This window comes from Colias eurytheme, chromosome 32 (assembly GCF_061535395.1).
Source record: "Colias eurytheme isolate Ceu_HAF_F1 chromosome 32, ilColEury1 Martin Lab GWU primary, whole genome shotgun sequence".
Taxonomy (NCBI): domain Eukaryota; kingdom Metazoa; phylum Arthropoda; class Insecta; order Lepidoptera; family Pieridae; genus Colias; species Colias eurytheme.
Window position 1 is genome coordinate 1930584 of NC_143011.1, and position 27631 is coordinate 1958214.

Genomic DNA, 27631 nt, shown 5'->3' on the forward strand with positions numbered 1-27631 from the left:
GACCGAAATACTTTACTAATCGAGTCTTTTTTTTTCTCTTACGCTTGAGTATGCTCAGGAATAGAACCCTTTCATTTTTCAGGGTCTGATTCGATGTGGTTTAATTGTTATTAAATAAACAAAAATAATAATTAATAAATATTTATTAAAAAAAAATTATGAGGCGTGCACTTTTGGATTTTCCAAATTATTTGAAAATTTCATCATCTGTTGTTTTACAGTATTTTTCTATGAAAATATTATGTGCAGTTTACAATAAAAACTACGTATATCGAAACAATACAGCTTTGTCTGAATATTAAAATATTATGTTCTCAGTTCAATTACATTATTACTATTTTCGTACATTTCGATATCAGTTGAAAATATTGTATCATATAAAATTTTTGGTATAACAAGGTAATGCGCTTTCGTGTTTTAACTACATAATTAGTTCAATATTAATTTAGCCGTAAAATACGTTATTTTGTTATTAATTTGAATAATATTATTGTAAGGAATCTAATTCAGTGTTAGATTTTCAAAATTAGATTAAGGATAATTTGTAATAATTGAAATAAATATTTTTGGATGTACATACTGGTATTTTTATTTTATTCCCCTGTGCTCATATTATGTCATGAAACCTTTCAGTAGATACATTATGTTCTCAGTTCAATTACATTATTACTATTTTCGTACATTTCGATATCAGTTGAAAATATTGTATCATATAAAATTTTTGGTATAACAAGGTAATGCGCTTTCGTGTTTTAACTAGATAATTAGTTCAATATTAATTTAGCCGTAAAATACGTTATTTTGTTATTAATTTGAATAATATTATTGTAAGGAATCTAATTCAGTGTTAGATTTTCAAAATTAGATTAAGGATAATTTGTAATAATTGAAATAAATATTTTTGGATGTACATACTGGTATTTTTATTTTATTCCCCTGTGCTCATATTATGTTATGAAACCTTTCAGTAGATACATGGACGAAATCGCAGCCAGCGCCCAGCAGCAATTAGCTATAACATACCTATAGGTATTAGGTAAGGTAATAAATAATAGCTCTATAGTTAATACGCACCTTGATACTTACCGTAGAGTTGTTTGATGTTGAATCCGTAATAAATAAAATTAACACAATTAACTTTTAACAATTAACTTTAAATAAAATTAACAAAATTAACTTTTGATACACAATACACACTACTTACTCAGAGGGAAATAAACGCTACCTACTATTTTTATTTGAACATAGGCTAGAATTTACTTTTTCACAAACACGTATATTTTTAAAAGCATAATATTATAGTTTATTAAATACTACATAATATTATATACAGTTTCATGAGCATAAAGGAACAACTCTTTTAGTGTCATTGGTTCAAGTGACGACATGAGACAGTTTGGCATTAATGCCGTGTTGCTATTGGTCTATTAATTGAATACTGCACGGAAACAACACACACTATTCCTTATTATTTTTAAATCGTTTTTTTCAATAAATCTGCAACAACAAATCTTTATATTTTTAAAAAAAGGTATTTATCAGTTAACTTGGGATACTAATATATTTCTATGGAAATTAACTATTTTTTGCAATAGATATTAAAAATACAGTTAACACATAAAGTGCATTTAATGATATTATACTCTTTGTTTATATAAATACAGAACGATAATTGAATCATCTAAAAAAAGCCAACAAAAAATGTTAAACTTATATTTTCTTCTTATAATTGGGTAAGTTTTTAAAAAATAACTCGTTTTTAATCTTTTTTCAAAAAAATTATCTAACTACAATAATCAAGACAATAATACTATAGTCTATAATAGTCGCATAAAAAAAAAGTATTTATAACCAGTCTTGACAATTTATGAGCGTTTTAGCCACTGTGCTTTGGTAATTTGCCTTTTTTATGGGAAAAAAATCCGCAATATCGATACTTCTTTGGTCCTGCATTTTCGTAAACATTTTATGGATACTCTGGTACCACATATTTTGAAAAAATTGGGCTATTGTCACGTAGAGTCTCTTCAAAGTGCGTGCCACAAGTCGTATTTGCATCCAAGGCACCTTCAAATCTGTGCTTAATTTTTTCATAAAATCTTTGCGGCTCATTGTATTTTATTTATTTATTTTTTTTATTTTTTATTGTGTGATAGGGAAGCGCTTGACCACGATCTCGCCTAATGGTAAGCTGAGATGTGGCCTATGATGGAGCGCGCTTCCCTAGAAGGAAGCATTAGCATTTATCTACATTATTTTGATATTATATGATATAGAAATTGTTAAAATTCTATATCATGCCGTAAAATATCGCCACTGACCACCTATAACTTTTCCTGTATTAACTGAACATACAGGAATATGGTTTTCGGGCTTCTCTTATCTCTTTATAGTGCTTGTATCCTCAATGTATACCACCATGACATTGTGGCGTTGCCACTTTTATTATCTATATTTTATTTATTTATTTATTTATTTATTCTTTATTGTACATTAGGTTTAATCTTATTTTATAATATCTTAATGGATTTAAATGTACAAAAGGCGGCCTTATGGCTCTAAGCCATCTCTGCCAGGCATTTTATTATCTGTGGCGTTCCGAAACGGAACGCACTTGATCGAATTTTAAATTGATTCGACGATAGTGAAAATGATTCACTAGGACAATACTCAATGATTGTCTCCTGCTAACCTGTACAGACTAGACTCATTGTGGTGACTGGTGAAACATTGTATAGCATTAACAACATAGTACTTACTGTATTATTGAAAGATCGATTAAAGGTTTATTTTACAATCTACGACTTTCATTATACATGGGTAACAAAACCCCTTTTTTTTTATGCGACTATTATAGACTATAGTATTATTGTCTTGATTATTGTAGTTAGATAATTTTTTTGAAAAAAGATTAAAAACGAGTTATTTTTTAAAAACTTACCCAATTATAAGAAGAAAATATAAGTTTAACATTTTTTGTTGGGTTTTTTTAGATGATTCAATTATCGTTCTTTGCTCTCTGACACCAACAACGAAATAACATCTTCATCTAAGAAGTTTTCAAACCACTCAATTGGGCGCTTATCTTGGCAAGCGCCTTGAACATCTGGCCAATTCACGGGATTTTTTTCCAAGTCCCGTTTTCTCCATGCGTAGGTACGCCTACGTTTAGTTCGACCTGTAGAATCAGAAGGTTCTTCTTCTGTATCACTCACCATAACCTGCCCTTGAATCATTACTTCAGCCGGTTGAAGCAGAATGTTTCGTGGCAAATTATTCAAAGTTACATTATCTTCTTCACCCGAATCTTCGTCAGTGAGACAGTCAGGATCCACAGGATATTTCCACTAATATATTGTGGTAAGCCTCATTTAACATTTAGTGTTTATTTCATGTCAATCGGTTCATAAATAAAAAAGTTATGACCATTTAAGTAATCACAGCGAACATTTGCTAAGGCATTCTATACATGAATTACTTTATTACGTAAATTATATTACGCTAAAGTTATTCCTTGACATGTCCAGATGATCATATCGAAAGTCCCCAAGCGTGGGGGGGGGGTGGTTATGCTGAGGGGGTAGTAGGGGGGTCAAAGGACCTTTATTTAGATTTTTGCTCATAAGTCTAAAACCTGTACAAATAGCATTATGGTTACTTCTAGGTAAATTTTCTATATAAAAGGTCTTTGAAATTATGTCGTAGGTTTTAACCCCCGACGCAAAAAGAGGGGTGTTATGACCGCTATGTGTGTATTGCGTGTCTGTCTGTGCCACCGTAGCTCGCTAACGGGTAATACGAATTAGATGCGTTTTTTTGTTACATTAGTTGTTTATTATATTATATTATAGGGGTAAGTGGGAATGAAAAAAACGAATGTTAGTTGTTAATGTAGGTTATACCCAAGTGATATATCAAATGAAAATAGACGACATGTCAGAAACAATTAGTCAAATTTTATCAAAATCGGTTCATCCATTTATTTGATATAGGGGTAAAAGTGGGAATAAATAAATGAATCTTATCAAATATACTCAAGTGACGTATCTAATGAAAGATATGACGTGTAAAGTACAATAAGACATATTTTATCAAAATTGGTTCATCCATTTATTTGATAAAAGTGGCAATAAAAGTTGTCAAATATACCTAAGTGGCATATCAAATGAAAGGGCATGACCTTACGTGAGAAGTATAATGAGGCATAGGTATTTAATCAAAATCGTTTCATCCATTTATTATATTATAGAGGGGTAAAAGTGGGAATGAAAAAAACGAATGTTGTCTGTTATACCCAAGTGATATATCAAATGAAAAAAGACGACCTGTCAGAAACAACAAGTCAAATTATATCAAAATTGGTTCATCAATTTATTTGATATAGGGGTTAAAGTGGGAATAAATAAATAAATTTTATCAAATATACTCAAGTGACGTATTTAATGAAAGACATGACGTGTAAAGTACAATAAGACATAATATTTTATCAAAATTGGTTCATCCATTTATTGGATATAGGTATAAAAGTGGGAATAAAAGTTGTCGAATATACCCAAGTGGCATATCAAATGAAAGGGCATGACCTGACGTGAGAAGTATAATGAGGCATATTTAATCAAAATCGGTTCATCCAATAAATATATGTAGGGCAAAAGTGGGAATGAGAAAAACGAATGCTGTCTGTTATACCCAAGTGATATATCAACTGAAAAAAGACAACCTGTCAGAAACAATTAAGTAGTCCAATGTTATCAAAATCGGTTCATCCATTTATTTGATATAGGGGTAAAAGTGGGAATAAATAAATAAATTTTATCAAATATACTCAAGTGACTTATCTAATGAAAGACATGACGTGTAAAGTACAATAAGACATATTTTATCAAAATTGGTTCATCCATTTATTGGATATAGGTATAAAAGTGGGAACAAAAGTTGTCAAATAATATATCCAAGTGGCATATCAAATGAAAGGGCATGACCTGACGTGAGAAGTATGATGAGGCATATTTAATCAAAATCGGTTCATCCATTTATTGATTTATAGCGGTAAAAGTGGGAATGAATAATCGAATGTGGTCAAATAATATAATCAAGCGGCATATCAAATGACGTGTGAATTACAATTAGTCAGGTTTTATCAAAATTGGTTAATCTGTTTATTACATATAGGGCACCTTAGGGGTGATAGTGGGGATAAATAATCCAAATGGAGTACCAAACGAAAGGATATGACATGTACATAATATATAGGTATGATTAGACATGGTTTAGATCAAAATCGGTTCTGCCATTTACTAGGGGTGTACAAAAGTAGAAGGAATATGGGAGCGGGAGAATAACCACATCCTGGAAATTTTGAACTCTTCTGTACCTAAGTTTTATAGCTCAGTTTATAACAGTTCTTTTGTGTTATTATTTATTTTATTTCTTAACTTTATAATAAAGTGTAAGTACTTATAATTTAGTTGTATATGATAGTACGTGTTTCAAGACGTGTTTACTCAATAATTGTGTGTTAAGTAGTAACTACTATGCAGTCACTATTCCACGCGGACGAAGTCGCGGGCACAGCTAGTGTTGAATAAAAAACTACGGTTTAGTGAATCTCCCGAATTATATTATTACACTAAAATTAACTTACTAAACCGTTGCAACATATATGGCAAAAATGCAGTTGATTGTCTAATTTATGGAATTGAAGATAGGGGTATTAGACTAGGAGCTCAAGCGGCACAATTTTCTGAACCTGAACAGTTACTCAAATTTTTTAAAACTGTTAAATCAGGCGTTTCTAGGGATACCGAAAGATCAATTCGAGATAGGGATAAACGGCCGGTACCAAATAATTCAAATAGGGTCTTGAATAAGCCGAATAGATTCGAACCGGGTCGGATAACTTGTTTCAATTGTAACGAAGTAGGTCACCCCAGCTATAAATGCAATAAACCGTTATTAAAGTGTAGTCGTTGTAATTTATTAGGTCATTTGTCTAATGCGTGTTCTAAAATGGAACCCGCTCAAAAGCTAGATAAGGAAAAAACCGTGTTGAAAATCTCTAGTCAACAATCGGCGAGTATTTACACTTTTCCTATACGTATTAACGGGGTAAATGTCCAATGTCATTTAGATTTAGGGAGCGAATGTACTCTAATTCGGTTGACGGACGCCCTAAATCTAGGGTTCGATTGGACCACAAATGATTTACCCTTACTAAAAGGCCTAGGCAATATACCGTACCAGCCTATCGGTAAGTCGTTAGTTAATATTGAGGTACAAGGAATTACTGAAAAAGATATAGAAATATTAGTTATTAATGATAACCTCATTAACTATCCAGTGCTTCTAGGGCATTCATTTTCAGAACGGCCGGGTATTATGATGATGATGATGATGATGAAATTACTTTAGAAGTAGATTTACACGTAGTTAGTTCAAAATTGATGAATACACCAATCATCATTGGCACCGATATATTAAATCGTGAAGCCCTAGTTTACGTCGATGATGTCCTCATTATGAGCGGTACGGTTGAGGAGGGTTTGTCGATTTTACGTAGAGTTCTTAAAACTCTTACAAGCGCGGAGTTTTCCATAAATTTAAAGAAATGCTCTTTTCTATCTACTTAAATCGAATATTTGGGACGTACGATTAGTCAGGGTCAGGTACGACCGAGTGGTCAAAAGATTAAAGCTTTGGTCGAAGCACCGATTCCAAAGACCGTTAAACAAACCAGACAGTTCAAGTTGTTTTCGACGTTACATAGCTGGCTTTGCTATAAAGGCTGTGCCTATTACAAAGTTGACGAAAAAAGGGGTACCTTTTATTTGGAGTAGTGAACAAGAAGAAGCACGCCAAGTAATTATTTCTCATCTTACCAGTGAACCTGTGTTAGCTATGTATGATCCGGCTTTACCTATTGAAGTTCATATAGATGCCAGCTGTATAGGATATGGTGCAGTGCTTCTTCAGGTTCATGAAAAGGGGCATAAGCGGGTGGTGAGTTACTTCAGTAAACAAACTCAAGGTGCTGAGCCAAGGTATCATTCCTATGAGCTGGAAACTTGAAACTTTAGCCGTTGTAAAGGCCTTGCAAAATTATAGACACTATCTGGTTGGTGTTATTATTTGTAAAAAAAAATACATTGACCATTGTTTGATATGTATAGCACATAAAAACGCACATTTTTCCAAATACTGTCTTTTGTAATTTGTATCCTATGTTTGGTCAAGATTCCACTGAATTAAAAATATTTTTTTATAATGTTATCTCTTTGTTTGGGACCTCTAAAATTATTTGTGGCAGATCGGGGTCGAATGTTTCAGAGTTCAGAAATAACAAAACTTTTTACTGACTTGGGCATTGACATGCATCTCATAACACCAGAGATGCATAATTCAAACGGGCAGGTTGAACGTTATTGTCGAACCTTACTCAACATGGTTCGTATAGAATGCAATCACCGACAAAATGATTGGTCTGATGTCATATGGCGACTACAGCTGGTTCTGAACATTACAAAACAGAAAACTACAAGCTTTTCACCTCTGAATCTATTGGTGGGTATTAAAGCTGCGTGACCTGTTTTACGTTACCTCATTGGTGACATCGCACTAGAAGGCTCTCGTCCCAATCGCGACGCATTACGAGAAATGCGTAGACAACGTGTTTCTGAGCGTTTAAAAAAAATATAACCAACGTTGGCAAGACAAAACTGTGAATGCTAGCCGAAAGGCATCACGGTTATTTGAAATTAATTCTTTGCTTTTTGTTATAAAACAGGCTCAAACAACTGGCAAACTCGACTCGGGTATGCGCGGCCCATATCGCGTGGTCAAAACGCTTCCCCACGGTCGATACGAGCTGCAGTTACTGGAGGGCTCTTATGGCAAATCGACGCAAGCTGCGACAGAATTCATGGTGCCGTGGCGTGGGGAGTGGACTCCTGAGACATGTGCTGCGTTTTTTGAGGGTGAGCTGATCCCTAATTTGTGATAAGCGAACGACGTGCCTATGTCACAAATTATAGTTTTCCCATGATAAGCTAACGTCGTGCCTATGTCATGTGGTTGTTTTATTTTCTATGTGTAACGTATAGTATGCTAACGTCGTGCCTATGCTATACAATTGTCTTGGACTCATGATAAGCTAACGTCGTGCCTATGTCATGTGGTTGTTTTATTTTCTATGTGTAACGTATAGTATGCTAACGTCGTGCCTATGCTATACAATTGCCTTGGACTCATGATAAGCTAACGTCGTGCCTATGTCATGTGGTTGTTTTATTTTCTATGTGTAACGTATAGTATGCTAACGTCGTGCCTATGCTATACAATTGTCTTGGACTCATGATAAGCTAACGTCGTGCCTATGTCATGTGGTCGTTTTATTTTATATGCGTAATGTATAATATGCTAACGTCGTGCCTATGTTATACATTTGTCTTGGACTCATGATATGCTAACGTCGTGCCTATGTCATGTGGTCGTTTTATTTTATATGCGTAACGTATAATATGCTAACGTCGTGCCTATGTTATACGTCATTTGTTTTGGACTCATGATATGCTAACGTCGTGCCTATGTCATATGGTCGTTTTATTTTATATGCGTAAAGTATAATACGCGAACGTTGTGCCCATGTTATACTGTCATTGGTGTCAGAGATAGCGAACGTAGTGCTTCCTCTCTGTGTATTGCGCTTACCTGTTATAAGGGGAGTGTAATGTTTATTAGTTGCTAATACCTTATCATTAATCCTTCCCAGATGCTGCCAGTATTGAAGATGAGGAGTCCACAAATGACCCAGTCGTTGTTGTTGAACCTGCATCAGGCACTTCGAGAGGAGCCTGTACTTCTCCGCATAAAACAAAGGAGAACGAGGACGTCCTCCAGTCAGGAGAGGCCGTGTTAGACAAAAACTAAAACAGCGCCAATAGAGGGGATGACAAGTGGTGGCGGATTGCAGATAAAAGCGCTGGCGCGCTCATTCGCGGCACCATTCGTCGCGAGTCAATTGACATACTACAACTCTGCCCGTTTGTGAAGTCAACTGCCTAGTTATTTTCCTTTGTATAAGATTTTTTTACTGTAATGTTTAAAGAAATTATTGTGGAATTAGTGTAAAATTATTTTATAATTTTGTATTTTGTATTTCGTGTTCTTGGTTTTAAATTTAAATGGTATTAGTGTTAATAAAGTTATTGTAGTGTATGTGAGTGAAAGAGAGGGAAGTATTATGTCATCTCTTGCGCACGTGCAACGGTGACACCGCTCACACAGCTCAGTTGGCTGCAGGCGGTCGGAGTGAGAGGTCGTGTGCGTCTAAGAGCCGATAATAGGGAAGGACATACACTACATTTTTGGCGACGAGGTAAATCGGGAATAAATGTAAGTAATTTTTTGATAATAAAAAAAAATTACAAAAAAAAAAATGGGAGGAAATAGGTGTGCTGTGATAACTATTGAACTAATTATATCCACAGTCGAGTTACATCGAAGGGAATATTAAAGTTAATAATAATATACACACATACCTATTTTCATTATGATATTTTGTGCCGCTTACATAAAAAAATATCCGCACAAAGTAGATAAATAACATGTGCGTGCCTTTCGAGAGGCCTCCGGCCTCCGCGCCGTAGAAAACGAAGGTTTCGTTTACATAAAGATTTAGCAAAACCTCTTAAATAATTGTAGCCAGAAGGATAAAGTAGGTGTTGTAAATTGTTTCTCGTATACATAACTACACTGATACCAATGCATACGCGGGCTGTCTTTATTGCTCGAGCGTATGGTGCCTGTTTGATAAATACACTGTACAGTGTACGGGTATACAGCTAGCGTCGTCCAGTATATGTACTCACGTAGTCATGCATAGGACTGTAACTGCGTTATGCGAGACTAAATGTGATATTTTGTTTAGTCGAGGCTGTAGATTATTATTTTGGGACATTTGTTTACATATAAATTTATTGATACTGATATGTAAAAACCTGCTTAAAGGATTGGTTAAACATGATTAAATGAGCTAAGAAGGTTCGATTCCCGATCAGCTCAGAATAGATTTGTCTGGTTACAAAAATATAATTATACCAAATACCCACTTATATCTTATTTAATTACTCGATGTGAAGTTGCAAGAGTATTATTTAAGATTATTCATTATTGCATAAAGAAGTAATTAATGGTTATCATGCAAGGAACGTAAGTTTCCTGGACAGGCTAATATAGTAACATTATGGAAGGTCATGTAAGTTGATGTATGTGTTTCGATGGTGATGTGGACCACGACAAGGGATTTTTAAAGTTGTTGTTGTTAAGCTATAATGTTACAAGATGAAGCCTGACAAAAAAAAAATGTTGTGTGGTTTTATGAAACCACGGTAAAAGTGAAACTGTTCGAACGGTTCCGAACACTGCTTTATACCTACTCGGCAGCCGACCGTCACGCGACATGCGCTACACAGACCAAAAAGTTTGAGACGATGTAATAAAAGTTTCACTTTAAAAAGGGTAACGCCCGTGTACGTAATTTGAAATGTGTTACCAGATGATGCCTGGTAGTACAGGAAAAAAAAAACGGGTGATGCCTGTGTGTACTTTGTATTGTGTTACCAGATAATGCCTGGTGGTCAAGAAAAATCGGGTGACGCCCGTGTGTATTTTATAATGTTATACCAGATGATGCCTGGTGGTACAAAAACAAAAATCGGGTGACGCCCGTGTGTATTTTATAATGTTATACCAGATGATGCCTGGTGGTACAAAAACAAAAATCGGGTGACGCCCGTGTGTATTTTGTAATGTTATACCAGATGATGCCTGGTGGTACAAAAACAAAAATCGGGTGACGCCCGTGTGTATTTTATAATGTTATACCAGATGATGCCTGGTGGTACAAAAACAAAAATCGGGTGACGCCCGTGTGTATTTTGTAATGTTATACCAGATGATGATGCCTGGTAGTGCAAAAACAAAAATCGGGTGACGCCCGTGTGTACTTTGTAATTTTATACCAAATGATGCCTGGTAGTCGTAATATAATTACAATACAGGTGATGCCTGTAGTGATGTGATACGGGTGATGCTCGTATAAAATGTTTATATTTTGGGTGATGCCCATATTGCGAATTCATGCACTTAAATACGCGATCTTAAAAAAAAAAGTGATAGTTCGTCACCATTTCACAGTGAAGTATTGTTCGTAAGATAGATTGTATCTTCGAAAATACTTACGGTTAGTATTGATATCCAAATAAAAAATGGAATAATACAATTTTTAAGAGCATACAGTAAATACTAAAATATTTACAGTAGCTTTTATTATTCTTATCTAAAAGTGACTTAATATTTTCATAATTTCATAGCAGATTTTGTTAAACAACGAAAGAATAATCATAATGATAACAATACCTAAAATATCTGCGATAGGTATTGCACATTTAACCGACAACTATAAAGTTAGACAGGTTAAGTGATAATATAATAATCATAAACAGGGTAAGGTAATAAAACAATGAATATTCGAAAACAAAAATAAATGGAATGAGAGACATACAGAGTAGTCTCAATATTCATTATTTCAAACTACCCACCTGGCAGACGTTGTAATGCTCTTTCGCCTTTTATCGGTTCGTTAAACGAATTGGAACATGAATATTATCCGAATTGGTCGCGCCGATACGCCGCGCGCCGAGGTTTGAGTTTTACACTTAGCAACATATTTGGCTATTCATTTTTATTGTATATACTATGTGGCGTTGTAGGTGAGGTGGAAACAAAAAAATAATAATAAGAACTAGATACTCACCATACAGTCGACAATTAATTTAGTTAATTAATAAAATAAAATACAAATATCAGTAACAATAAGGGTCGTGGTGTGCCTAGGTCCAAACCCTCCGGTAGGGCTCTTACTGACATAGGTGGACGTAAGATGGAGTGCGCGTCTCGTTGCGAAGGCTAGGCGGTAGGGTGTCTTTAGGGTTGGTCGCTGAATTCCTTCAACAGGAATTAAGGAGCCGAAGCAAGCAAGACGTAGAAGGATTTCCTCAGCGGCAATCGTAGCAATGTCGTAGTACTACTGAAGATGGGTCTTAAGCGGTATGTAGCAGCGTATGAGGTTCCTTATCGGAACGTGGCAAGGACGCGACAATTCCCTGCGCGGGAACGTTGCGGGTATGTAGAAGCTTTCTAAACGGAACGTAGCAGTAGCATAACACCACTCCCTCAGCGGAAATGTAGCACCCCGGTTTGGGGTTAGGTATAACACACTGTTAATCATTACATGTTGGAACGTTGAAAACGACTTTTACGTAATTTATACAATAATATACCGTGAAAGACAATAGTTGGACAATAGACAGTTGGCATAAAATATGAATCGTTAATTGTTAATAACTAGCAAACCTGGCGAAGTCCGTTTCGCACCAGAGACACCTTTTCCTTGTTATAAACCTCACGGAGCCCGAGACCTTTCCAACGAGTGCAAAGCCGTGGAAATCGGTTCGTGCGTTCTGGAGTTGTAGCGTCAGGAAGGAAAACCCGACTTATTTTTATATAGTAGATTACTTTGATAGATAGTGTATAGTGACAAACAACCTGTCAAATATACACTTAAAATTTTTAGATAGATAATCAAGGTCAATTTCAAGACGAACATTTAATGTAACATAAAAAATGGATCATAACCACATCATACCGCAAATATTGGTATATGTAAGAACCATGGTAAAATCATACACCATGTGCATCTAGTTATTACTATATTAATAACGACTGTTTTTAATTTAAAAAAAAAACACCAATTTTATAATAGACGAGAAAATCAGCAACACAAACATCAACGTGAATAGTATTATAAAAGTCAATACACTAATAATTTTATTTACAAGTTTAAAAAGTTATTAAGAATTTAATAAGATTTACAACGTAGTAATTCATATAAAATCCAAGTTTTAATGGTGGTTTGTAAGACTGGTCTGATTTCATATTCATAAAGTAGGTACTTACGTAATACATCTTTTAAGAGCTCATCTTTTGAACATTAAATATCGCACCTAATGCATTAACACCGCTGCGAAAAAATAATGGATATCGTACTAGATTGAATAAAAGATTATCAATTAAGAAATACGTTAAAGATTTCTTGTCAAAGCAAAAAAAAAAAAATGTATTATCGCGAAAAGGTCACCATTCGTGCCTTAGTCAGAATATAAATTCCAAGTATTAATCTCTACAATATTGAGGTGGCATAGTGGTATTGATTTCGAAATGCAAAATTGAATATTGTAAATTCAAGTTAATTAATTTATGCAAATACTTATATAGTTATAGGTAACAAAGTTTTTATTGATTGTTACAGTTAAATTTGTATTACTGATTGTTACAGTTAACATTGTACAGTTAAAAAAAAAATATGTATCCAACTACTTATTTTCAGACCATTAATGTGTGATTAATGTCTAGCCATTATTATTGTCATTAAGTTATCTTTTTCTTTTTCAAGTGGCTATTAAGTTGTCAGTAATACAAATACAAATGTTATCATAAGTAACAAATAAAAAAAAGTCATCAACAAAATGATACATTTTGATTCGTTTTAGGTTCGTTACATTAATTGAATTTTAAATACCTATGTGTTATTAATGTAATAATCATACAATCAACAACACCGCGTGTGTGTTGAGGTTACAATAAGAAGTATAAAAAAAAAAGTAATACATTATTAATCACGCTTTACTAAATATTCATTATTGTATTGTCAATAAATTGTTGTAATATTGTCACTGAAGTTAAATCTGTACGGTTTGGGTAGGTCATAAGCGAATCGAAAAGAATCGGTTGCATACAGTCATGCGAACATACAGGTGAAGCTAAAAGCGGTTCAATAGAAGTCAATGGCACAGTATAGTATGATATTGTACTGTTGCAGAGCAAGCCCCACTAAGACTATAATTCTTTCAGAGTGGTTTATACCCGAAAGTTGGTATTTAAATAATTGATAATTATGAACCTTAACATTGTAATACTATGTATCTGTATGAATTAAATATTTTTAATGCGCTATAAAAAGGCTGCCACTTTCTAGCCTCTAAACTATCACCCAAAAATATATCATAAATCGCTTTATTGCGATATGAAAGAGAGACGGACAAACGAATAAATAAACAAATCTTCCCTGTGCCTAAGGATCATATGATAAGTTGTTGTTGCTTAAATAAGAATAAATAATGAACCAATTAATGTTTGGTTAAATTTTGCCGTATAATATTTATTATATTATTTAGGGTACAGATATATACATATTATATTACATTCCGATTTTATTAGGTATATTGAATTAAAATCGGAACATATATTGTTTTAGTAACGAAGTACATATATATACTTACAGAATATACATAGATATTAAATAATAACCGAGCATTTAAGTATGTACCCAGTCTATAGGCATTTCACTTGGTAATAATTCGGTTTGCAGCTATCGTTTATTAATAATTTTAATATGTGGGAAAACAGTGGTTACTTAGATGGTGCAGATGCCGGTGCAGGTAAAGTGAATTAAATTATGCGTCAGAAGAAGCAGCATTCACCTCTTCTAAATGACCTGGAGTGCAGGTCATGATAAATAGTGAGTGAAACATATCAACAAGGTAGTGCAATAGTCATGTAAGGAAAAAATAAAACAGGTTAAGTACAGTACAGGTACAGTACAGGTACAGTTAGTCAAAAGTATAGTTAAGTTACAGAAGGAACATAGTTTAAACATTATACCTTACATATACATTAAGTTACTGAAAACGATTTCGTCCCATTGGTTAATAAATAAATAATGACTTAATAAACTTAAATATAAGTATACAACTTATTCATGATAGATTGTCGTATACTTAAATAAATTGTCATTATTGTTATTATAAATACCTATGTAAGATGTTACATTTCTATGATTTTGAAGGAGCTACTATATGCCTATATATTCTTGCCGGCTCTTCTCTGTTGAGGCGGCTTTCCGAACCAGTGGTAAATTTATATTTTGTCCTTATACTGACGATTTTAAAACGTTTCTGGACGAGGTCTGGTTGATGAATGAAGGTTTGAGTTTGAAAAAATTATTAATTAATATCGATTTGAATACATATATTGTAAAATTTATTATAATTTTGAATATACATATACTTAATGGAAAAAAAAAAGAAAAAAAAAAATGAAAAGGAGAGATGTTGCATATAGATAGAATTATATTACTAGGCCAGGTGACACATTCTACTCTATCGCTGGTATGGAGCGGACGTGTCCCTGAGTTGTTTTTACTAACTGATACTGGTGCTTAGGTATAGACTAGAATAGAAGCATACATATAACATACCCGAATAGAACATAATATTTTATTTAATAAAATTAATTGAAAAAATTAAAAATTTCTAAAATAAAGGAGGGATGTAGTGTATGTGAGTGAAAGAGAGGGAAGTATTATGTCATCTCTTGCGCACGTGCAACGGTGACACCGCTCACACAGCTCAGTTGGCTGCAGGCGGTCGGAGTGAGAGGTCGTGTGCGTCTAAGAGCCGATAATAGGGAAGGACATACACTACAGTTATTAACGAGTTTTGTAAATAATTGTAACGTTGTGTTTTTTATTTCATTCCCACTTCTGTTCCTAAATATACAATATTTTCAACTGATATCGAAATGTACGAAAATAGTAATAATGTAATTGAACTGAGAACATAATATTTTAATATTCAGACAAAGCTGTATTGTTTCGATATACGTAGTTTTTATTGTAAACTGCACATATTTTCATAGAAAAATACTGTAAAACAACAGATGATGAAATTTTCAAAAAGAAAAAAAAAATACAAATTTGCCGCGCAATTGACATTAATTGACAGTTTTAAAAGTCGTATTTGCATCCAAGGCACCTTCAAATCTGTGCTTAATTTTTTCATAAAATCTTTGCGGCTCATTGTATTTTATTTATTTATTTATTTTTTTATTTTTTATTGTGTGATAGGGAAGCGCTTGACCACGATCTCGCCTAATGGTAAGCTGAGATGTGGCCTATGATGGAGCGCGCTTCCCTAGAAGGAAGCATTAGCATTTATCTACATTATTTTGATATTATATGATATAGAAATTGTTAAAATTCTATATCATGCCGTAAAATATCGCCACTGACCACCTATAACTTTTCCTGTATTAACTGAACATACAGGAATATGGTTTTCGGGCTTCTCTTATCTCTTTATAGTGCTTGTATCCTCAATGTATACCACCATGACATTGTGGCGTTGCCACTTTTATTATCTATATTTTATTATCTGTGGCGTTCCGAAACGGAACGCACTTGATCGAATTTTAAATTGATTCGACGATAGTGAAAATGATTCACTAGGACAATAGTTAAATATTCAGACAAAGCTGTATTGTTTCGATATACGTAGTTTTTATTGTAAACTGCACATATTTTCATAGAAAAATACTGTAAAACAACAGATGATGAAATTTTCAAAAAGAAAAAAAAAATACAAATTTGCCGCGCAATTGACATTAATTGACAGTTTTAAAAGTTTGTACCTATAGGTAATATTAATAGAAATAATTATCGAGATTTAAATGGCTCTACACGAGATTTATTTTGTTTTTTTTAATACTATACTTCATAAAGACACAATTAACTCGTACCTACTCGTAATACGATACCTTGGAGTTGGAGCGAAAATATTGTTTGTAATAATTTGGCTAGGTAACTAATTATTGAAATGAAAATAATAATTAGAAAAAACCGGCCAAGTGCGAGTCGGGCTCGCGCACAAAGGGTTCCGTAGCAGCAAATATAATAAATTACAGTTAAATCAACCTATCTCAAAAACTATAAGAGATACTTTGATCAAACCAAAAATCGTTGAAAGAGTTAATTAGCATGCATCACCTCTATTTTTTTTAGAATTTTATACCCCGTAGTTATAAAAATAGAGGGGGGGGGACATACTTTTTACGACTTTGAGAGCTGATATCTCAAAAACCGTTCACTTTAAGAAAAATGTTTTTTAGAAAACTTTATATCATTTTAAAAGACCTTTCCATTGATACCCCACACGGGTATGTACATCGAAAAAAAAAATTTCATCCCTCAGTTACATGTATGGGGGGCCCCACCCCCAATTCTTTTTTTTACTATTTAGTGTCATATTTTTGTAGCGGTTCATACAACACATATTCCCATCAAATTTCATCACTGTAGTACTTATAGTTTCCGAGTAAATCGGCTGTGACAGACGGACAGACGGACAGACGGACAGACGGACATGACGAAACTATAAGGGTTCCGTTTTTGCCATTTTGGCTACGGAACCCTAAAAATGCATTGTGAAACCGTTTTAAGCAAAAAACGTTTCGATAAACGAATTATGTTTTTGAATGAAATACAAATTATTGCATGCTTTTAAAATACAAGACTTAACTATCTACTAATGAAAGTTTTCATGCATTTTGTTCGAAACACGGTAGGTCAGCCGTGTTTTGTTACTTTAAAAGTGACATTCGAAAATGAAACAATGATTTACGGAAAAGCACAGATAGAAACGCGTTTAATCGAGATTGGGTATCTAATATTAAGATAATTGGAATACTTAATGAAAATAGGAATTGTAGAGTCAGTAATAATTCAGATTAGTTTATTGATATCATATTAGATACTTACTTAGGTCGAGTGAACGCGTTTTTACAATTCGTTCTATACAAAGTATGTTTTTAACTAAATTTTCGAATTTCATCGTGTATTTTACAATAATTTTGAATGATTTGAATGCGAAATGTACTAATGTATGATCAAACGAACTTCAGAGTGAAGTTTGATCATTATTATATGAATCGTTTCATTCGAAGATATTATTTACTATGTAGTTCCCTTTTTCAATGCTAGCAACTACGCACGCCTTTAGATTTTATTTTTTTTTAATTGTGGGTATTACGACCTGACAAGTATTTGCTCGCTTTGTACGATATTCGTTATTTTTAGAGTCTGTAATCTTACAAAACTTTGGGTTAGGGTGTGGTGGGTGTTAATATCTTCGAATGAAGCGATTCATATAATAATGATCGAACTTCACTCTGAAGTTCGTTTGATCATATATTATATTTCATCGCTTCATTCTTCAGATATTATTCACTATGTAGATGTTAAGAGATAAAAGTTTTGTAAGAATCATTTTGGGTGCAAGTTTAGAATAAAACATATATAGATATTATTAGTTTTATTTTGTATATTAACAAAAATATAATCAAACATTAAACAAGCCGGGTCATTTTGACCCAACCTCAATGACGCCGTGTTAAAACGGTTTCACAATGCATTTTTCTAATTATTATTTTCATTTCAATAATTAGTTACCTAGCCAAATTATTACAAACAATATTTTCGCTCCAACTCCAAGGTATCGTATTATGAGTAGGTACGAGTTAACACTAGAGCGCTCGCGCCTAAAATTTTCCTTGAGTGCACGCGTGGGTCACATATGTCACCCAATACGACGCACGTTTTTTTCATAAAAATCGTAGTTAAAAAAGTAAACGAAGTACTTATTTATGAATCAACTTTATTTTTAAGTGATGAAACAAAAAAATATCAATATTTTCTCATTTTACTTAAATTATGAGCTAAACATAAACCTCTGTGAAAAGTAACTAATTTATTACTTATTGTGATCAATCAGTTTTTTTTACTTTGGAAACTACAAATTTGGTAAAAATAATCATCTAATTATAAAGTTTAAGAATAAGTTGTTCTTATCCAATAAAATTTTATTGTCAACTAGGTTTCCGCCCGCGGCTTCGCTCGCGCCGTCAAAGAAAACCCGCATAGTTCCCGCTCCCGTGGGATTTCCGGGATTTTCCCGGGATAAAAAGTAGCCTATGTCCTTCCTCGGGTATCAAAATATCTCCATACCAAATTTCATAAAAATTGGTTCAGTAGTTTAGGCGTGATTGAGTAACAGACAGACAGACAGAGTTACTTTCGCATTTATAATATTATAGTATGGATAAAAAATAAGTATGTCCTAGCACTCGAATATGAGTATTTTATTTCGATTTTCGTTACCCATATATTAATAATTTCTTAAAAGTATAAATTGATCATAAGAGCAGTAACAAATAAAAGCGGTATACTTGATTTTCACTCGTAATTGTATGATTTCAAAAACTTCCTAGAACGCTCGCGCGGGGGACCTGCGTCACCCATGTACTTTTATATTTTCGCAGTGTACACTTCGTTGCACCAAGGAAGCTGATACGCTGCTAAAATGTCCGGTGATTGGTAGTCGGGGAATACCTGAGACAACAACACTCAAGCACGATTGTTTAAAAAAATATTTAGCAATATATAGCACTGGGTGACCTATGTCCCCCGCGCGTGCGCTCTAGTGTTAATTGTGTCTTTATGAAGTATAGTAATAAAAAAAACAAAATAAATCTCGTGTAGAGCCATTTAAATCTCGATAATTATTTCTATTAATATTACCTATAGGTACAAACTTTTAAAACTGTCAATTAATGTCAATTGCGCGGCAAATTTGTATTTTTTTTTCTTTTTGAAAATTTCATCATCTGTTGTTTTACAGTATTTTTCTATGAAAATATGTGCAGTTTACAATAAAAACTACGTATATCGAAACAATACAGCTTTGTCTGAATATTAAAATATTATGTTCTCAGTTCAATTACATTATTACTATTTTCGTACATTTCGATATCAGTTGAAAATATTGTATCATATAAAATTTTTGGTTAATGCAGCTGGTATAACAAGGTAATGCGCTTTCGTGTTTTAACTACATAATTAGTTCAATATTAATTTAGCCGTAAAATACGTTATTTTGTTATTAATTTGAATAATATTATTGTAAGGAATCTAATTCAGTGTTAGATTTTCAAAATTAGATTAAGGATAATTTGTAATAATTGAAATAAATATTTTTGGATGTACATACTGGTATTTTTATTTTATTCCCCTGTGCTCATATTATGTCATGAAACCTTTCAGTAGATACATGGACGAAATCGCAGCCAGCGCCCAGCAGCAATTAGCTATAACATACCTATAGGTATTAGGTAAGGTAATAAATAATAGCTCTATAGTTAATACGCACCTTGATACTTACCGTAGAGTTGTTTGATGTTGAATCCGTAATAAATAAAATTAACACAATATTCATCCGTAAACACGCGAGGCAGCCACGGACAGCGATATAGCAAGAACTAAACTAGCAAAGTTTAGTTCGCTTACCAGACTTTGTCATGTTTTAAATGCAGTATATCCTCTGTATAGCATTGCATTTATGACTATTGATAAACTTAATTCACCCGTAAACACGAGAAGCAGGCACGGATAGCGATATAGCAAGAACTAAACCAGCAAAGTTTAGTTCGCTTACCAGACTTATATTTTAAAAGCCGTATAGTCTGTACATTTCATTTATTGCCCCCCCCCCCTAAAAGCAAAGAAATGAGAAGTCATTTGGCAGAGCTTTCTCGTAAAGGGTAGGGGTTCCAAGTTTAAAGCAGATACGAATCTAACGCATTCTCATTTCAGTCACCTGTCGCGCCCACTGCACTCACACCTTACGCTGGCTGCAGCGAGGCTCTCCGCGAAGCCTTCTTACGGAGAAACATCCCATCGGAAGCTGTCGAACTAATGTTGGCATCGCTTTCCAGTAACACTAAGAAGCAATATAACGTAACTTATAAACTATGGTGGCAATTTTGTCTAGATAGAAATATTTCCAATTTTGAAAGTACAGTAGCGACAGTTATATCGTTTTTAACAAATGAGTTTAACAAAGGGGCTTCATATGGTACTTTAAACTCGCACAGGTCTGCCTTGTATTTAATCTTAGGAAATAATATCGGGTCGGATGAATGCATAAAACGACTCCTAAAGGGAGCATTCAAATTGAAACCCAGTAATCCTAAATACAATAATTATTCTTGGGACCCACAATTAGTTTTGAACCATATCTCAAGCTGGTTTCCTAATATAAACATTAATTTGGAGCAGTTGACTAAAAAAATAGTAATTTTACTTGCGCTGTGTACAGCACAGCGGGTCCAAACTTTATCCCTTATCAATCTTAATAATATTTATTTCTCAGACAGTGGAGCTAAGATTTTCATAACAGACTTGATAAAAACTTCGGCTCCGGGTAGAGATCAACCCCTTCTTATACTTCCATACTTTAAAGAAAATATAAGTATTTGTCCCGCTACTGCACTTTCTGATTATATCAATGTCACAAAACATTTGAGGAATGAGGAGGACAATAGATTAATACTAACTTTTAAAAAACCTAATAAACCCGCCACAACTCAAACAATCAGTCTTTGGATCAAAAACGTGTTATCGGAAAGTGGTGTCAACATTTCAATATTTAGTTCACATAGCACAAGACACGCTTCAACATCTACTGCTTGTGCTAGTGGTGTATGCGTTGATAATATACGTAAAACTGCTGGCTGGACTAAACATTCCGAAACCTTTGCAAGGTTCTATAAACTTAATGTAGTTAATGAAAACGAATTTGCAGAATCAATTTTGCAAGAATAATGTTTGATTATATTTTTGTTAATATACAAAATAAAACTAATAATATCTATATATGTTTTATTCTAAACTTGCACCCAAAATGATTCTTACAAAACTTTTATCTCTTAACATCTACATAGTGAATAATATCTGAAGAATGAAGCGATGAAATATAATACCTATATGATCAAACGAACTTCAGAGTGAAGTTCGATCATTATTATATGAATCGCTTCATTCGAAGATATTAACACCCACCACACCCTAACCCAAAGTTTTGTAAGATTACAGACTCTAAAAATAACGAATATCGTACAAAGCGAGCAAATACTTGTCAGGTCGTAATACCCACAATTAATAAAAAATAAAATCTAAAGGCGTGCGTAGTTGCTAGCATTGAAAAAGGGAACTACATAGTAAATAATATCTTCGAATGAAACGATTCATATAATAATGATCAAACTTCACTCTGAAGTTCGTTTGATCATATATTAGTACATTTCGCATTCAAATCATTCAAAATTATTGTAAAATACACGATGAAATTCGAAAATTTAGTTAAAAACATACTTTGTATAGAACGAATTGTAAAAACGCGTTCACTCGAACCAAGTAAGTATCTAATATGATATCAATAAACTAATCTGAATTATTACTGACTCTACAATTCCTATTTTCATTAAGTATTCCAATTATCTTAATATTAGATACCCAATCTCGATTAAACGCGTTTCTATCTGTGCTTTTCCGTAAATCGTTGTTTCATTTTCGAATGTCACTTTTAAAGTAACAAAACACGGCTGACCTACCGTGTTTCGAACAAAATGCATGAAAACTTTCATTAGTAGATAGTTAAGTCTTGTATTTTAAAAGCATGCAATAATTTGTATTTCATTCAAAAACATAATTCGTTTATCGAAACGTTTTTTGCTTAAAACGGTTTCACAATGCATTTTTCTAATTATTATTTTCATTTCAATAATTAGTTACCTAGCCAAATTATTACAAACAATATTTTCGCTCCAACTCCAAGGTATCGTATTACGAGTAGGAACGAGTTAATTGTGTCTTTATGAAGTATAGTAATAAAAAAAACAAAATAAATCTCGTGTAGAGCCATTTAAATCTCGATAATTATTTCTATTAATATTACCTATAGGTACAAACTTTTAAAACTGTCAATTAATGTCAATTGCGCGGCAAATTTGTATTTTTTTTTTCTTTTTGAAAATTTCATCATCTGTTGTTTTACAGTATTTTTCTATGAAAATATGTGCAGTTTACAATAAAAACTACGTATATCGAAACAATACAGCTTTGTCTGAATATTAAAATATTATGTTCTCAGTTCAATTACATTATTACTATTTTCGTACATTTCGATATCAGTTGAAAATATTGTATCATATAAAATTTTTGGTTAATGCAGCTGGTATAACAAGGTAATGCGCTTTCGTGTTTTAACTACATAATTAGTTCAATATTAATTTAGCCGTAAAATACGTTATTTTGTTATTAATTTGAATAATATTATTGTAAGGAATCTAATTCAGTGTTAGATTTTCAAAATTAGATTAAGGATAATTTGTAATAATTGAAATAAATATTTTTGGATGTACATACTGGTATTTTTATTTTATTCCCCTGTGCTCATATTATGTCATGAAACCTTTCAGTAGATACATGGACGAAATCGCAGCCAGCGCCCAGCAGCAATTAGCTATAACATACCTATAGGTATTAGGTAAGGTAATAAATAATAATTTGGAAAATCCAAAAGTGCACGCCTCATAATTTTTTTTAATAAATATTTATTAATTATTATTTTTGTTTATTTAATAACAATTAAACCACATCGAATCAGACCCTGAAAAATGAAAGGGTTCTATTCCTGAGCATACTCAAGCGTAAGAGAAAAAAAAAGACTCGATTAGTAAAGTATTTCGGTCGCTATCGTGTTAACAAGAAAAAGGATCCGCACATACAGACACACGGACGTCCAAGACAGAACTTTTTTAAACTGTTTTTTAACTAGTTTAAATAACAAAAATGACATCAAAAATATCATGAACGTTAAAAATAGTGTTTTTTCTTAATATGTGTGTGTATGTATTATCTTACAAGTGCAATGTATGATACATAAAGACATTTTAAATTTGAAAAATCAGATGTTTTGCGCGAAGTGACAGTAGTACCCACCTCAACGCTTCGCTTATGAGGCGTGCAATAGCTCTATAGTTAATACGCACCTTGATACTTACCGTAGAGTTGTTTGATGTTGAATCCGTAATAAATAAAATTAACACAATACATAATTGAATGTTACGTTTGATACACAATACACACTACTTACTCAGAGCCGTATAGTCTGTACATTTCATTTATTGCCCCCCCCCCCCCCCCCTAAAAGCAAAGAAATGAGAAGTCATTTGGCAGAGCTTTCTCGTAAAGGGTAGGGGTTCCAAGTTTAAAGCAGATACGAATCTAACGCATTCTCATTTCAGTCACCTGTCGCGCCCACTGCACTCACACCTTACGCTGGCTGCAGCGAGGCTCTCCGCGAAGCCTTCTTACGGAGAAACATCCCATCGGAAGCTGTCGAACTAATGTTGGCATCGCTTTCCAGTAACACTAAGAAGCAATATAACGTAACTTATAAACTATGGTGGCAATTTTGTCTAGATAGAAATATTTCCAATTTTGAAAGTACAGTAGCGACAGTTATATCGTTTTTAACAAATGAGTTTAACAAAGGGGCTTCATATGGTACTTTAAACTCGCACAGGTCTGCCTTGTCTTTAATCTTAGGAAATAATATCGGGTCGGATGAATGCATAAAACGACTCCTAAAGGGAGCATTCAAATTGAAACCCAGTAATCCTAAATACAATAATTATTCTTGGGACCCACAATTAGTTTTGAACCATATCTCAAGCTGGTTTCCTAATATAAACATTAATTTGGAGCAGTTGACTAAAAAAATAGTAATTTTACTTGCGCTGTGTACAGCACAGCGGGTCCAAACTTTATCCCTTATCAATCTTAATAATATTTATTTCTCAGACAGTGGAGCTAAGATTTTCATAACAGACTTGATAAAAACTTCGGCTCCGGGTAGAGATCAACCCCTTCTTATACTTCCATACTTTAAAGAAAATATAAGTATTTGTCCCGCTACTGCACTTTCTGATTATATCAATGTCACAAAACATTTGAGGAATGAGGAGGACAATAGATTAATACTAACTTTTAAAAAACCTAATAAACCCGCCACAACTCAAACAATCAGTCTTTGGATCAAAAACGTGTTATCGGAAAGTGGTGTCAACATTTCAATATTTAGTTCACATAGCACAAGACACGCTTCAACATCTACTGCTTGTGCTAGTGGTGTATGCGTTGATAATATACGTAAAACTGCTGGCTGGAGTGTGTTATTATCAAATAAAATATTAATATCTTGGTCTTCATCCGCAGCCGATAATGTTGACGTAGACGTGGAAGCCTCATTGCCAAGACTATATATTTCCTTGGTGCCTATAGAGCGCAGTACATTATCCGGAACTGTGTAAGAGTAGCAGCATTTTCCTGCCCTCTTTAGGTCGAATCTTATGTATAAAATGGCATTTAAAGTTTTTACCGACAAACGGTTGCGAAGCTTAGTTTTGACGACATTCATTTGGCTAAAAACACGTTCTATTTCCGCGTTGGAATGTGGTAGTGATAATAATGATATTGCCAGCTGTGATAAATCTGCAAAAGGGTTATTACCAGCTGCGTCTTTATAATCCATTACTTCATTCCAGAATTCCAAGGTGGAAGTTGTGCATGTCCATGAAATGTCGACTAAATTTACGTATGCAAGGTAGCAAAACTGTAGTTGGTTTCATATGGTTTAACTTTTATTATATTATAATATTGTTATAAATTAATTCCCAACTGGCAACCCGAACCGAGTGGGTGTTTATAAAAATGAGCTGAACAGCGGATTTGACACACTTTCCGTTGGGCTCTCGGACGTAACGGTCGTTTTGGTTGTGCTTAGTTGTGTTAATAATTATTTGAGTCGATTATTATTTTATTGTTGAAAGTAGACATATAAAGTCATTTTGTAAGGAATAAAACTTTTCTAGGTTAAATTTAAAATCGTTAAGATCAGAATTGGGATTGCCACGCGTTTTAGACCGTTTGCCATCTAAATTTAGTGCTTATTAGTTGTTGTTCAGTTCAGTTGTTCAGTGTTGAAAGAACATTATCTCAACCGTAGCGAAATAACATCCGTTGCGTCCTGTGAGCGGGAGTCATTAAGTACCTTGGGGCTATTGATTAGTCATGGTCAGGTTAGGCCGAGTCGGGGAAGCAAAGTTGTCAAGAAAATAACTAGTTGCTATGATAATAACAGGTGCTACGGGACAGTTCTCAACATGCTACGTGTTGAAGGAGGCAACAAGGGTTCCCAGTGGTACGATGTGCTGTGCGCTGGCAATGGCACGTGCGCTGTACATCCACTGCGCCGCTGCAGTTGCTGACAACGGGCTTCCGGGCTGCTTGCAACCAATCTACGGCGCCGGGATGCCTGCGTGAACGAGGAACGACGGTAGCCACTCACCGCTGCTGTCGAAGACTTTGTGTTTGTGGTGCTATTGTTTATAGACCACTTAGAGAACATACGAGGGTATGGGTCTCTGTTTTGAAAGTTTGTGGTGCTATTGTTTATAGACCACTAGAGGACATACATGGGTATGGGTCTCTGTTTTGAAAGTTTGTGGTGCTATTGTTTATAGACCACTAGAGAACGTACAAAAGGTATGGGTCTCTCTGTTTTGAAAGTTTGTGGTGCTATTGTTTATAGACCACTAGAGGACATACATGGGTATGGGTCTCTGTTTTGAAAGTTTGTGGTGCTATTGTTTATAGACCACTAGAGAACGTACAAAAGGTATGGGTCTCTCTGTTTTAAATTTTTGTGGTGCTAATGTGTTTAGGCCACTTAGAGAACATGCAAAATGTATGGGTCTCTGTTTTTTTTACAGGTTGTCGCTTATGAGAGCACTTGGAGCCACTGTCGTTACGACGGTGTATTACATTTTGAGTTTTATCTATATTCGTGTTAAGTCTGAAGGTATCTAATTCTGTAATAAGTATTTGCTTTTTAATACACCTTGTCTATGGCCGCTTGAGTGCACGCTTGCGTCCATGGCACTGGTAATGGTAAAATAGAGATGAAGGTCATTTTTCGTTCCCCTGCATAAGATATACGCTTCAGACTATAACGCGAAACTAGGTTGATTGCTAACAAGTTTCCTTTATGTTCCTGAGACAGCGCTAAGGCGATGTTGAGTAGATTTCAAGGGATGAAGCAAGCAGGTTGGATGGATCTGATGTTACTTGCTAGTGGTAGAAGTCATGCTGCGGTCGAGGACGCCGCACTGTCAGGAACGGCCGTGTTATAAATTAATTCCCAACTGGCAACCCGAACCGAGTGGGTGTTTATAAAAATGAGCTGAACAGCGGATTTGACACACTTTCCGTTGGGCTCTCGGACGTAACGGTCGTTTTGGTTGTGCTTAGTTGTGTTAATAATTATTTGAGTCGATTATTATTTTATTGTTGAAAGTAGACATATAAAGTCATTTTGTAAGGAATAAAACTTTTCTAGGTTAAATTTAAAATCGTTAAGAATATTTTATATGCTAAAAAATAAGCTATATGCTAGACAACAAATAAAAATGCTAAACAATGTAAAAATATGCTAAATTTAGCATAAATTATGCCAAATTGGCAACACTGCCCGAGACGTTACTCTAGAAATCGAAATCTGACATCAGTAATCGAATGCAGTGAATAAAAATCATCATAATAATAAATGCGTTGTGTTTTTTTATTATACTTGCCCTTTTTTTGCTCCTTAAATTTACGAAAGAAAGTATACTACTTTAAAAGGGATTCGCTTGATGAATTTTAAAATTGACATGTGTATCAAGTTCGAGCGACACATGTTTCTAGTCAGTACCGATTAATTCACTATAATCGATGTTTCAC

At 33.9% G+C, this 27631-nt stretch overlaps 1 long non-coding RNA gene and 1 pseudogene across 1 annotated transcript in view; one reads left to right on the plus strand and one right to left on the minus strand.

Moving 5' to 3' along the window:
• The window catches only part of LOC149895128 (uncharacterized), a 290513-nt gene that overhangs the window by 40702 nt on the left and 222180 nt on the right, over window positions 1-27631 (minus strand). The window lies entirely within an intron of this gene.
• Window positions 6398-9107, plus strand: LOC149895130 (uncharacterized; annotated as a pseudogene).